This window comes from Pinus tabuliformis, chromosome 1_2 (assembly GCF_031772625.1).
Source record: "Pinus tabuliformis cultivar Carrire ecotype Pingquan chromosome 1_2, CPIR1, whole genome shotgun sequence".
Lineage (NCBI taxonomy): Eukaryota > Viridiplantae > Streptophyta > Pinopsida > Pinales > Pinaceae > Pinus > Pinus tabuliformis.
Genome location: NC_142298.1, coordinates 988139485 through 988153880, shown reverse-complemented (window position 1 = coordinate 988153880; position 14396 = coordinate 988139485). Strand labels below are relative to the sequence as shown.

Sequence of the window (14396 nt, the reverse complement as noted above, 5' to 3'; positions counted from 1 at the left end):
ATGATTCCAGTAGGTGCATTGAGCATTTTCATAACAATGCAAAAATTGTTCCTTTTACTAATAAACATAGGAATAAGCATGTTCTTTTAACACCTACGGTCTTGAAAAAAATTACTTGGTAAACCATATGATATACTGCATGGAAATATAAGTAGCGCTTAAGGTTATATGATCAAGAAAGCTTATGTGTTTTTAAGAATGCATACACATAGTTGCATTAACATATTCTTGAGAACCTAGTTGACTTAAAATCATCCCTCAAATTTTTGGTAATGACTAACTAGAATTTTGCTAAGCAATGCATCTATATATGGAGCACCAAAGGCTTTAAATGACAATTTGTATAAGAGAAAATGAAATGTATATACATAGGTTGTTGTACCCAAAATACAATTCCTCAACTAACACTAACCCCAAACATTGGTGGCATATTCATCAACAAATGAACCATATTTTGTTCATTCCATGAAGAGTATATATTGAATCATATTTAAAATACCTAAATTATGGTACCTACTTCACATTACATAAAAGACATCCACACTTCATGTATTTTTATTTTTAATAGTTTCGTTTCGCTTTATTACAACAATGGGGTGTATTGTGCCACTCCATCACCCTTTGAGATGTGTTCTTTTAAATTCTTGCACCTATGATGTACATCCATAAGATAGAGCTTCTAAATGTTTGTGTTGGCGTCAATTTTATGAGTGAAGTAGTTTAAGAAGTGTGCTCATAAGTAAGAATCATGTGGATTCATAAATATATGAAAAAATTGGTTCTGGATGAAGAAGCCACAATCCTATTAGAGTTGAAAATAGTTGTGTTCTTATAAATAATAATTGTTTATATATAAATCTTTAGAATCATCCTCTAAACAACACCAAGTAGATATCCTTTTTTTCTCCTTTTCAATATATGTGTTTTTTTCACTTAATTCTATATAATCCATAGAAATGTATGAAATACTTCAAGACATGGATAAACTTGGTCATGGTTATAAATTTCTTTAACTTTAGTCAACGGGTTCTTATTATCTTCTAAGTAATCTATGAAAAAATAAAGCAAACTTATATGAAGAGCTTATTGGAAATAATTTGCATTGAATCTTGAATATGATTTAATAATCTTGGGCATGTTTTAATAAAAGGGATTAGGATATTCATCTTAATTGCATTATTCCACTATAATTATAAAATGTATCATTTTAAAATAGCAGAATATAAGCTTCCATTCATTGGAGCATTCTTATGTTATTAGAGTTTTGAGGCTTCCATTCTTATGTTATTAGAGTTTTGAGGCTTCCACTTTAAAATGATCATTGTTTTCTTAATATTAATAGTAATCTCTTCCATAACTCTAAACTACTCTTATGAAATTTTTCCAATTATAATCTATTACAATTTAAATTAAAACTTAAACTAATGATAACTTCAATGATACCTCTAAAAATATTATAATTTTGAAAAATCATAACTACTTTATTTTTAATAACATTATAAAAAAAAAAAAAAAAAAAAATCATTACTATAGACATCCACATAAAAATATCTCTTCTATAATATCTCTTCTATAATAAAACATTTTAATATCTTTTATATTTTAATGCTAAAAGTCAATAAAAACTAATATAAATAATGATATGACATTGATAAACTCGTATAATAATCATCCTATCAAAAATAATTTAACATTTATTCTCCTCTTTTATAAAATAAACGTACTAACAATTAAATAATAATCTTATAGAATAAAAATATTTGATATTGCATAAAAATCCAGATATATATATATATATATATCTTTTATGAATGAAAGAATAGATCATACTGCACATATAATATATTAATCATGATTTTCTAATAAAAGTAAATAATGGAAGAAACATTACACTCCATATTTCAGTGGAATTTTGATTCGTACATCACAAAAAAAAATCTGACAGAGCTGCTCATTGAAATAGTTATGGAACTTGTAACGCTGCATCACTAGGAAATATCCAACAAGGTAGCACATTGAGTTAATTTGAAGTACAGCAGCAAATTCCTCTGATCTCCTTCAGCAAACTCCTCTGTACCCCTTCATAGTCATAGCATAAAATAGAAGACTTTTACTAGATTTGGAGGCTGGAAGCTCCATCCTTTCTTACTTCAGTACATATTTAACTAGTCCAGGGATATGAACATCTGAAAAGTAACGAAACCAATCAATACAATTGGCGTCAAAGTTGAACGCTTTCTTGTCTTCCTCTGACATCCTTTTCCAGAGGCCTTCAGTGTTTGTGATGTCAAACCTGTGAGTCGTAACATGGTCAGCTATGGTAAAAATGACAGCTTAATAATTATGTATTAGAAAATATATTTCAGCGGCGCGACACAACCTTCCGTTAAAGAAGACGTATGGCTCGTACAACTCTGCTAGGCGCATGACTTTGTTGTATCTTCGAAGCATCTGTTTGTAACGTTCTGTGAAGTTGCAACACAAGACCTTGTTCACTACATTGAATACCTGTTTTTCAACACCACCACTAGCTGTCACGTACGTATTGAAGTTCAGATGACCTATAAAAGAAGTTGTGGAGTATATATTAAAGATTAATTACCTCTAGGGGTGCTTTGTAACGTCGATGCATGTACTGGCGAAAGCTGCTCATGCTCTTTAGAAAACGGAGCTGTTTTACATGAATTATGTTCCCATCTTTACCAACACATGGGTGCTTCGAAAAATACTTATATGCCTCGTCTGCTGCAACAGAGTTACGCAATGGATTTGCAACAGATGATGCGACGTGATAAACAAAGATACCGTTCTGGTATGCATGTGCGACCATAGTTACGATCATTGCGTTTACAACCATATCTGCGGGAATCTGTTAATCATCAAACGAACAATATCAAATCTAAATACTAAGCAGTCTATGTATTTACGAACAACAACATAGCTAGGGGACCTTATGCGAGAAGGAATTGAACAATCAAATGTAAATACTGAGCAATCTATATATTTAGGAACAACCATATGCGACGAGATAGATAGGCGAATTGAAGTGACTGACCACGTCTAAAATGAGTTCTGGGTCAGCTAAGAAGTATGAAATTTGTCCTTTTCCGTACCCTATTATAACGGTGTCCATAGTTCTGCGTGATATTCCGTAAAAAACACATGATCAATGTGAATAATGATATGATAGTGATATTAATAACATTATCATGAAATATTTATGTGTGCTATCCAGATTCCAGCAATAAAGGATGGATATTTATGGGCACCTGGTGCCTTCCATCCAGCCTGGGAAGGGCTCTGCCAAAGTACTTTCAATAATGGTCGGTCGGAGGATGACCACTGGAACATTTCCCCCATAGCTTTGGTAAATGGGTATGTATTTGGCCACCCAAACGTTCTTGCCCTGCATGAATGAATGAGTTAGTCTAATACCTTCCTTTACAGAATGACATCAATGCAAATTACAATACGCGTCTATGTGACTCACCTTTCCAAACCTAATTCTTTGAGACGCTTCACTTTGGCGTCTTTTACCGAACTTGTGCTTGCAGTGTGAGTAGTTGACGAGGCCTGCTGTTTGAGTTGTGTTTTCTCTAGTAGGCCAAATTCTGCTTCAATATCTAAGCTCAGAGGTGGACTACTTTCGCCGTCAAGTCCTTTACCGTTCATTAAAGTGTGCCCCAGCTTCAGACAACTCTCTTTTATTTGTCCACTTTTGCGTCCTACAACGTAAGCTTTTGTACGTTCCATATATATTAGTCCAGTGACCGTTGATACAACTATTTGTTTTCCTAATATATAAGAATAAGAATGATTGTTTGTTCCCTGTTCCACTTTAAACACGTTTTTTCTTTTACCCCGACTTTTAAGTGGTACATGGTGTTTATATAATCTAAATAAAAATAATATAATTTATTTTTAACTCGTATGCAAATATATATATATATATTTTAACTCAGCACCCTACTTAATTACTAGTAAACCTCACACGGTTCTTCTTTTATTATGAAATATCAAAAATGAAAAATATGTATCAGTCTTTTCATTTTAAGTTTTACATGTTTTTTACCATGATGATGATGGTGGTGGTTAACGTCAACTAAGACCAAACTTTGGTCTATCGGACCTAAAGAAACAAATTACTTAGTTTCGTTTAAGATTTTATTCCTATATTAAAAAAGCTTGGAGAGAAGCCTCACGAGCTCACTGTAATTTTGACAACGTAAAAGAAAGATTTTGAAACTGAGATCTAATGTGGTTGTATGCGGGGCACTCTAAGAGGAAGTGATTTTCATGCTTGATGTTCATATTCTCACAAAGATGGTAGAACCTTTCCATCCATGGTGTTTTAGGAACTGCCCAACAATCTGTTTCACTATGGGGCTCATGAGAGTTGGTTCTAATCTTGGCTACTTTTGATCTTCTAGGGTGGGGTTGGTGACCACCTTATAATATCTTAATTTTATTTTAGCTGCTAAATCTTTCTCACACCACATTTTTTCTTTGAACTTAGAAGTAACAATATTTTTAACCTCGTTTGAACCTTAGTTGGTTTTGGCTGGAATTTAAAGCTAGCTTAGGAAGTCTATGGTCTCCTATCTTATTGAGTTTGTGCTTATACAATAGAAGCCTAGTCATAGCTAGGCTCTCCATAGGGGAAAGACCCACTTCTATAAGGAGAATAGGATAGGGTGTGTTGCTTTTAATTTTGAGGTTATACATTATAAAACATTTCTGGATTTGCTCAATATTTCTCCACGATTCTCTAGAAATGCTACAACCCCAAACCTCACATCCATATAAGATAAGCGGAGTGACTAAAGTTTCAAAGAGGAACTTCTTTCTATCCCACATTACGAGGTTTGTCATTTTACAATTATTTTCAAGACCGAAATAAGCTTTCCATACCCCATTAATCTTTTTCTCAATGCCATAGTTCCAATTGAGCTTGTGATGAATATCAATTCCTAGGTACTTGTAGGAAGACACTTCCTCCAAGTTACTATTGTCACACATAAAATTAGCTTAAGTGTCCTTCTTGGATTTGATAATCATTACTTTTGTTTTGTCAGTGTTAATAATTTATTTTTAATTCTGTTTAATATGAAGATGCAGATGCGAAATAATATTTTTTGGTAAGTTAGATCACCAATTACTTTCTGCCTCTGGACTTAAATAATCCTCGGAAACATTATATAATAAATATATAATAAATAAGAATGGTAAGTGAAATATTTGTTTTCGACTTATATTAAAAATATTTTAATATGTTTTTATCAAAATATTAAAATACTTATTATCCTTAAAAAAATATGAAATAACAAGTTATTAATAATGTGAAGATGTGATGATAATTGAGTATATTATTAAAGTATTAATTATGATCGGTCATTAATTCAGATTTTTTTGGCCGTTCCATTTATCGAATTATACATATATTAAAAAAGAATAATTATATTATCGGAAGGAATAAAGAAAGCTTATATAAAGTTTTGTAATTTATTTATTTATTTAATATAGAATGGCTATATAAAAGTAATTTGAAATTAAAATAATAATAATAATAATAATATAGATTTATGTTAACTTCTGCTTTACTATGAATTAAAAGAGATAAAATCTTTGAAGATACAAATCTTTTTTGAGTGAAAATGCTGAAAAACAGGTTAACTTCTGATTTACTATGAATTAAGAGAGATAAAATCTTTGAAAATACAAACTTTTTTTGAGTAAAAAAGCTGAAGAAAAATTTGCATTTTATTTGATTTCTCTCAATACTTGTCCTTATTATTAATAATATTATTTGTCATTTTATAAATTTCACATCTATATATATAAATAATTTTGTTTTCAATTTTATTAGAACTATAGTAATATGTATAGTTACATGTATATGTGGTGGCATTTATCTTTCATATATTTAAAAAAAAATTAATATATATAATTTAGAAAAAAAACTTTATTAAAAATATAAAATTAAAATAAATTTAATAACTAAATTTAAATATAAAGTTATGAAATATATTAAGTATAAAAAATTATTTAATTTTTATAGAGTGGGAAATTAAAATTTATTTTAAAAGTTTATTGAATTTAATTTATAGTTAATATATATATTAACTAATTAAATTTATGATATATATATATTTTGCTATTGCTACATTGTTATAAAGATTTAAAGTTAATGTAAATATTATTTTATTTAAAAAAAATTAATATAATTTTAAAATCTCTCTATTTAAAGAAAGTCAAAGTAAATCTACATAGAAATTCAGGTAAATTGAAGATGGATGAGCGCGAAAATAATAACATAATATTAATAGCTAAATTATCATTATTCCAAAAATATTGCCTCCATAAAATTATTACAAATAAAATACAGTTTAAAAAAATCCAATTTTAATCAAATGTACCTGCCAACTTAACTAGCAAATTAATGTAAATTTGTTATGGTTTAAGAAATCTATTTTCTTCTTTAAACCTTTCATAAACTTTTCTAAAACTAATAGATAGAATCATAATCTGTCGACTTACCAGTGGAGACGTGCAGGAGGATTTGAAGATTACGACATCGTTTCGCGAATTCCACAATATTCTCAGCTCCCTTTGTGTTGACATTCAGAGAAATATCATACCTAGGTTGTGCGAAAAGTTGTTAGTCTTTACATTCAGACATAAATGCTTTCCTAATGGCAACGAGTAATCAGCTTGTCAAGATGAAATATAACCGGCGAACCTGTCATCAAACACGGTGCTCGCTGCAATATTTACAATGGCGTCCACATTTCTCCAGAGGTGCTCTCTGCTGCTCTCCGTATCAATTCCAAGATTATGATCCGTTGCAATGTCTCCAACCACAGGAACAACTTTCTCGAATACGAATCTTTCAAAGTTGTCTCCATGTTGTTCCCTCAATCTACTGAACAGCTCCAGTTTCAAAACCTGTCATTCATAGCAAAAAAATGACATTATTCGTAGGCAGAGCATTGGCCAATTTTTGACGCTGACAGTGAATTTCTTGACATCATCAGATTTCTTACTTCACTTATGAATCGGATTTTGGCAGACTCGGCATCATTCGCCCTTAGCAAAACAAAAATGCGGCCTATCCCGGGCTGCGACCGCAATATTTTTTCGATGAAAACTGGAACAAGTAAACAGCAGTTAATCTTCATTATCATATATATATATATATTAGAAGAAAAAAAGTAGTCTCTGAAATATTTAATACTTTTTCCAAGGAAACCGGTCGATCCAGTGACCAATATGTTCTTCTCACTGAGAAAGCCAAGAATATTTGACGCCATCGATTGTACTTTGATAAATCTGCAACTCGCACACAAAAATATCAGAAACTACGCGTTTATCAGACCAAGCGTACGTGTTGTACATAAACAATCTATCTTCAAACTTTTTCGTGTTCACGACTTCGTATTATGTGTGACATACGCAATTTATGTTGAAGCAAACAGCACAATTATTGTTGGAAGGCAATAAACAATATGATATCCGCACTCCAGCCACAGAGCAAAAGAAGCAGAATGGAATAAGGCGAAGCACATAAAAAGTCCCAATAAGCTTCCGCTCAATCTATGAAGAAACAAACGTATATATAACAGCTCAGGAACCAGCTTTACCAAACCCAACGATCCATTTCCGAAGACTCAGAAAGTTATCAATAAAGTAGGTAGGGATTTTTTTATTTTTCAACGGTCAATAATGTGCTACTCACATATTCTTCTTTCCAGAGTGACATCATTTTAATTTTATTTAATTTTATTTTTTATTTTTAGAGAGAAAAAGCTAAATAGATTATATTAAGAATATATAAAAATCAAGTATACATGGTGTATAAAGGCCTCTGCCATATTGAGCAAATCAGTTGTGAATGGGGTGAAAACACATGAATTCCCCAATAGAGTTCTGTAGATACTATCCAAAATGAAGCATAAGAGTTCTATGTAAATCATCCGGAAAGTAACATAAGGAGCGCACATGCTCAGAATAACTAGATCATAAACAGAAAGATAGATAAGGAAATAGATACAACATATAAGAAAAACATATAGGGGCCCGCTTAGTCCTGAGAAGGCATGGACCCCGAAATTGATATGAGGATGGAATCAAGTGGCAGACAGCAGCCCTGGAAAATACGTCCATTCCTCCACTTCCAGATATGCCAGCAAGTAAGGATGAAAAGAGCATGCCAGTTGGGGCATTGGGTGCTCCACCATAGGAAGCCATCCTGTACAGAAGAAAAAAACCGGTGAGGAAATCCATAAATCAGAGAAAGCTCGTACCAGATTGCAGAGGAAGCGGCACATTCAAAGAACATATGATTGTTTGTTTTTGCCGCTGCTAAGCAAAGTTGACATCTGCTAGGACCCTGCCATCCTTTCTTTTGAAGAACTTCCCAGGTGAGGTTCTTATTGAAGAAGAGAAGCCATGAGAAAAGGATTGATTTGAGAGAACAAGGGGCTTTCCAGAGCTTGGCAGGGAAGGTTAGGGGGAATGGCGGAAAATCAGATGATAGGACTGAGTAGAGGTTCCTGACAGAGATGGGGTGGGTTGTATTATCAAGGGACCAGATGAGCTCATCCTTTGTGCCCAGTTGAGTGATCCCACGGTTAGTGAATCTGTTGGTAAAAGAGAGCCATAGAGGGCGGAGGTGGGGGGGTAAGAGTAATTGAAGGTCAGTTTTCCAGATAGGTTCCTGAGAGGACCATGAATCTATAAGTTTATTCCAGGTAAAAAGGCCCCTAGAGTGGAAAAAGGAGAGTAAGTCCGGAGGGATCATGGATTCTAAGATGTATAGAGTAGGATCGATACCAATGAAGATACTTGAACCAGAGAATATTGACCATTTTAAATTCTTCATGAAGAAAAATTGAATCTTTCTGAAGCATAGCCATATAGGAGAGCCAGTTCTGATGCCGAGAGAAGACCTTCTGTACCAGTATGCCATATTTCTGCCTTTTAGATACTTTTGATTGATGAAAGTGCTCCACGGACTGCTCCCATATATGCCCCTGTGAAGAGATTTGCAGATGAGCGCTTTCCGAAAACATTTCATGTTGAGAAGGCCCCATCCTCCTGTCGTTTTCGGCCTTGTGATAGAATCCATCTTCACAACGTGAAATTTTGTCTGATACGATCATCCACCCCACATGAAGTTAGCAACAATGGATTTCATTTTCTTCGTGACGGATGCCGGGAGAAGGAAAAGGTGGCCCCAATACACCGCAAGTTGGGAAAGCACCGCCTGTACCAGAATGAATCTGCCAGCGAGGGACAGAAGACGCAATTCCCATCTTGAGATTTTTTTATAGAACCGGTCTATCAGCCAATGCCAATCCTGGCAGCGATATCCCCTTGCTTTTAAACGAAACCCCAAATATGTGAATCCGTCCTTTATTAGTGCAAGATTAATACCAAATCGATTAGCAATCCACAGAGCTATTACAGGGTTTGAATCATTGTGATATAGCACTGATTTCCCATGATTTATATTGAGGCCCGTGGCGGATTGAAACTTCTGAAAGAGCACAAAAAGACAAACCCAAGTGGATTTGCATAACATTGCAAAAATTAAAATGTCATCCACGAAAAGATTGTGGGAAAGAGAGATGCCCCTGCACATCTTGACCGGTTTGCATCGACCCTCAGCAACAGCAAAATTAATCTGGGTACTTAGAGAATTCATCACCAAAATAAAGAGGAGTGGGGAAAGAGGGCATCCCTGGCGGAGCCCTCTCTCTGCGCGAAAGAAGGTAGATGGGATGCCATTTATGATAACGGAGAAGTTTACACTTTCGACGCATGCCATAATCCAGCTTATAGCCTGAGGCCTTAACCCAATTTTTGCAAGAAGGGACATCATTTTAATTTTATATACATAGAGATATCGACATTTTGTTTGTTAGACTTTTCTCAATGTTGATTCTTAACGGCTCTGTTGAACCACAAAAGGTAATTCCTTTTTCTAGATATTCCTAGTATAAATATTCCATGCATCCCACCCATATTTTATATATATATATATATATATATATATATATATATATATAATATTTCATAACTAAATTTCATTACAATTCTATAAAATTAATTAATCAAATCATAATTACCATAAATAAATAGAAATTAAATCTAAAATTAATTTATCCAAAATTAGATAGAAATTAATTAAAAATAAAAATTTAATTTAAAAAAAATTAAATTATTAAAAATAGAAATTTAATTTTTAAAAAATTAAATTAAATTTATTTATATATTGAAAATACAAATCACCATGCAACCCAAATTCCAAAGAAAACATCAATAAACACCTTCTAGATATTAGACCTTTATATACTATTTGTTTGTTTGTGAAATGATTGCGCTTCCCTCCACGTTCCACGGGTCATAACCAGTAGACATTCAGAAATGTACGTTGTGTAATTTTTCCTAATGCTATTGGAGGATACCACGTGTTATAAGTTTACCGTTTGTCAGAATGAAGAGGATCATGTCACGTGTTATAATTTACAAGGCATATAAACATATAACGCTTCCGCACTTTGCCACTAAAGAAACGCTTGCCCGTCATCTCCAAAGCCGCCGCTTCGATTGCACGCAGTTTCGCGACAGTAGAGGTGACGCTGACACCGCCGGAGAGCAGTTTACGTCAGACGACGGGCAGCGGGCGCGCCGGGCAGTGATGAAGTTCAGATAAAGGTAGCGCGCGGTGTGGAAAATTCCAGGTGTAAAATAAACTAATCTTATTAAATAACGTGTGTACCCTCTTATGGCCATAAAATTTACGTGAATCGGCAGAAGCTTCAAGAATAAAAAGAGTTTTACTTGTGTTCCTGTTTCGTGTATAGCCAAGTGTTTTCCAATTTTAATTCAATCTGAACCTTAAAAAAAACTCCCGCCTTCTTCTGTCTTCTGCGCGGAAACTCAAAAATTGTTGCCACTTGATTACGCCGCTTTCCATGGTACTATTTTCATACTTTTTTGGTTGTTTTGAAAACTGTGATTCGTTTTTCTCTATGGAATTTAGTTGTTTAGTAATTGCAATTTAAGTAAAGACCAAGAAGCACAGTGGTATTCATAACCGTAACCAGAGATTCAGTATTGCCTTTGCTCCTACGACTCTGTTCTTGTAAGGACCTGCGGTCCGTGCGACGGGCAGGGCGACTTCACCGTGCGAAGGAGACATGAATGAATGCGTGCGAAGTGTCTTGGAGACGAGTTTATACAATGTTGGGCGAGTTGAGAGGGCGGTCCCACGAGTTGGGCGGGCCGACCCTCCACTCGGGCGAAGTGAACATATTGAACGAGTCGGCTTGGGCGTTGGGCGTGGGTCGGCCGAGTGACATAACCCGCCACCCGCCCGTATATATTGGAGGGCGTTTGGAGGCAAACGACCATTATTCGATCATCATTCGGCCAACACGAGTTTGAACAAGGAGTTCTGCAGTGCGTGGATGAGCCCGCACGACGGGCGGAGCTCGGGTGAAAAAACTCGTTCAGAAAAGTCGAGTGAGAAACTCGGGCGAAAAACTCGTGCAAGAAACTCATGCAGGAAACTCGAGCGAGGGCGAACTCGGGCGAGGTCGTCGGGGGGAAAACTCGGGCGAGGTCGTCAGGCAGAAAACTTGGGTGAGGTCGTTCGGGCGAACTGGGCGAGGTCGTCGGGCGACTTGGGCGAAGTCGTTCAGGCGAGCCGGGTGAGGTCGTCGGGCGACCCAGGTGAAGTCGTTCGGGCAAACCGGGTGAGGTCGTCGGGTGACCTAGGTGAAGTCGTGTGGCGACTCGGGTGAACGAGTTCGGATGGACGAGTTGGGTGAACGGGTGGACGTGCAGACGGCCGGTCGGGCGAGGGCACGCCATGCACGCAGAAACGAAGCATCGTGCGGACGGGCGACCCGGGTAGGGCGCGCCATGCACGACGAAATGGTGGAAACGGTGAAGTGTTGGAGTTGTGACTCGTGCGGAGGTGCCCATGTGTGGCGACTTGGTTACGACGAGGTGCGCCCAAGTTGAGCAAACAACACGATCGTGTGACGAGGTGAACGAAGGGTTGGTGAGTCGTGCGGCGACCGTGTGGAGACGCCGACGAGCTGGGAAACTGAGTTTGCCGAAAGTTGGAAATTTGGCTAAGTGTAAATTTGCGGTTTCCCAAGATTTAACTTGTACTTTGTAAAAATGGAAAATTATATATATTGAATCGGGCAGACTCATATTGCAGGGAGTTGCCCCTCCCTTTATACTATTGTGCATTGTATATGTGTTAATTGTTGTTGATGATGAATATGTATGGGTTTTCATCTGTATAAAGGATAAAGATAATACTTGGTAACAAAAAATAAACTAAGTATGGAATGTTAGGCGTAGTCTACAATTGTAAGTATTGGTGAAAAGAAAATGGTTGGTAGTGTCGCACCTCACTATAAGCGGTTGAAAGACTACCACAGGTGTAGGGGTGTGGCAGTTGGTATCAGAGCAGGGTTGCTCGTGACGAAGTGCAGATGGTATTGAAGCTGATTCAGGGTTGAAGAAGCTTGACAGTTGATGACAGCGGAAGCAGGTACTTGCAGGTGAAGGAAGCTGGTTTCACATATAAGTGGAACAAGGGCTGGTTCATGATTGTAGGGAACTTGGTGAAGCTGGTGAATGGTGAAACAGGTTTAGCAGAGGTGAAGCTTAGTGCTTGGACCAAGCTGAACAAGGAGGCATGGCAGGTTTGGAAGAATGTGAAGGGAAGCTCTTGCTTACCTTATACAGGTTGAAGCGGATGAAAGAAGAGAACCCCCGGATTCGAAAGGAACTTGAAGTCTTGGAAAAGAATGTTGAAGACGAACTTCTTCAACTTCGCTGGACAATGGAGCTATTGGGTCCCTATAATACTAGTGATTACCCCATTACTATTGTAGTTATACCCCTTATTTATATTGTTGTGCCCCTATTACCCCCATATTGTTATTTCTGTGCCCCATAGAATCCCTATATTGTTATTTTTGTGGCTTTATATTATTATTGTTAGGTCGGCTGGATTATATTGTGACTCCTTAGACTCCTATATATAGAAAGGAGGTTTTGTCATTTGTATCATCCAAGAATTGTTCATTTATGTAATGTAAAGGAGGTTGCCCCTTCGAACAGGCTGAATTCCAAGGCGTTGATCTATCTCTTCTATCTTTTCTTGAGCTGGTTTCATAACATTTGGTATCAGAGCTTTGGATTCTAGGGTTTCGCTGCTCCAAACAGGTCATCGTGGCATTTTCGCTATAACTTTTTTTCTGTGACGTTTCAGAAGTCGCAAAAAAAACCCATTTGAGACGAAATCGTGCTGAACCTTGGCTCCGAATTTCAGAGCTTTTCGCACGATATTTGCGGAGATATGATCTGAGGAAGTTGGTCTTTTTGCAGACTCCTGAATTACATTCAAAACAGGTAACCTGGGGAAAATTGTCATAACTTTCTCTCTGGGATCAGATTGAAATTTCGTAAGAAGTTACAGAAAGAGGACGGACTGTAGTTTCTTGTGTGTGTGTTTCAGATTCAAAGGTTGAAACAGTGACTCGTGGCACGTCGTACAAGTTCGCTCTACTGAACCAGTCTAAAAGCAAGTCACTGTGGGAGATTTCACATAACTCTTCCTTGGAGAATCCAATTTGGCTCAGACTTGTGGCATTGGAAAGAGGACGCAGAAGGCTACTACAGGTAGAAATTTCAGAACTGGATGATCCGAAATTACAGAGATACATCAGATTCAATATCAGGCTTCTATAAAGTGAAAAAAGGTGTGTAGTTTTTTTTAAATTTTTGTGTAAGCTTGGTTTAACGGAATTCAAAGGGCATAGTAAAGCATTATTATCGGTAACTGATGCCCCGAGGAAAGAAAATGCAAACACCTAGTAAGGAACCTGAAAGCTCTAGCATGACTCATGAAGAAGAGGAAGAAATGCTACATGATATATCAAAATTACAAGAACAAGTGCAACAAATGTCACGCTCACAAAAGCTAACAGAAGCTAAGATAAGTGGCGTGGAATCTAAGATTAAGGGCATGGAAGCTAAGATGGATGATTCGAAGACAGATTTGAAAAGAGACATGGTAGATTTGAAGATAGATTTGAAGACAGACATGGAAGAATTGAAGAAGTTGCTACAAGAAAGGGTCACTAATGGTGAAAAGGTAGTAAAGGAAACTCATGATGAGAACAAAAGAAATGTTAATCATGATTCCATAGACGCTAATGTTGGATCGAAGAATCACCATATTCCAAAAATCGATATGAGGAAGTTTGATGGCAAGGATCCCGCCACATGGATATTACAGATGGAGCAATTCTTCGATCTCAATAATGTGCAAAACGCACAAAAGGTACGTATGGCAACTGTAT

General features: G+C 36.2%; 1 pseudogene; it reads right to left on the bottom strand.

Annotated features, from left to right (window-relative positions):
- Positions 1–1917: 1917 nt before the first annotated feature.
- LOC149209360 (putative fatty acyl-CoA reductase 4) lies at positions 1918–7310 on the bottom strand (annotated as a pseudogene).
- Positions 7311–14396: the final 7086 nt, after the last annotated feature.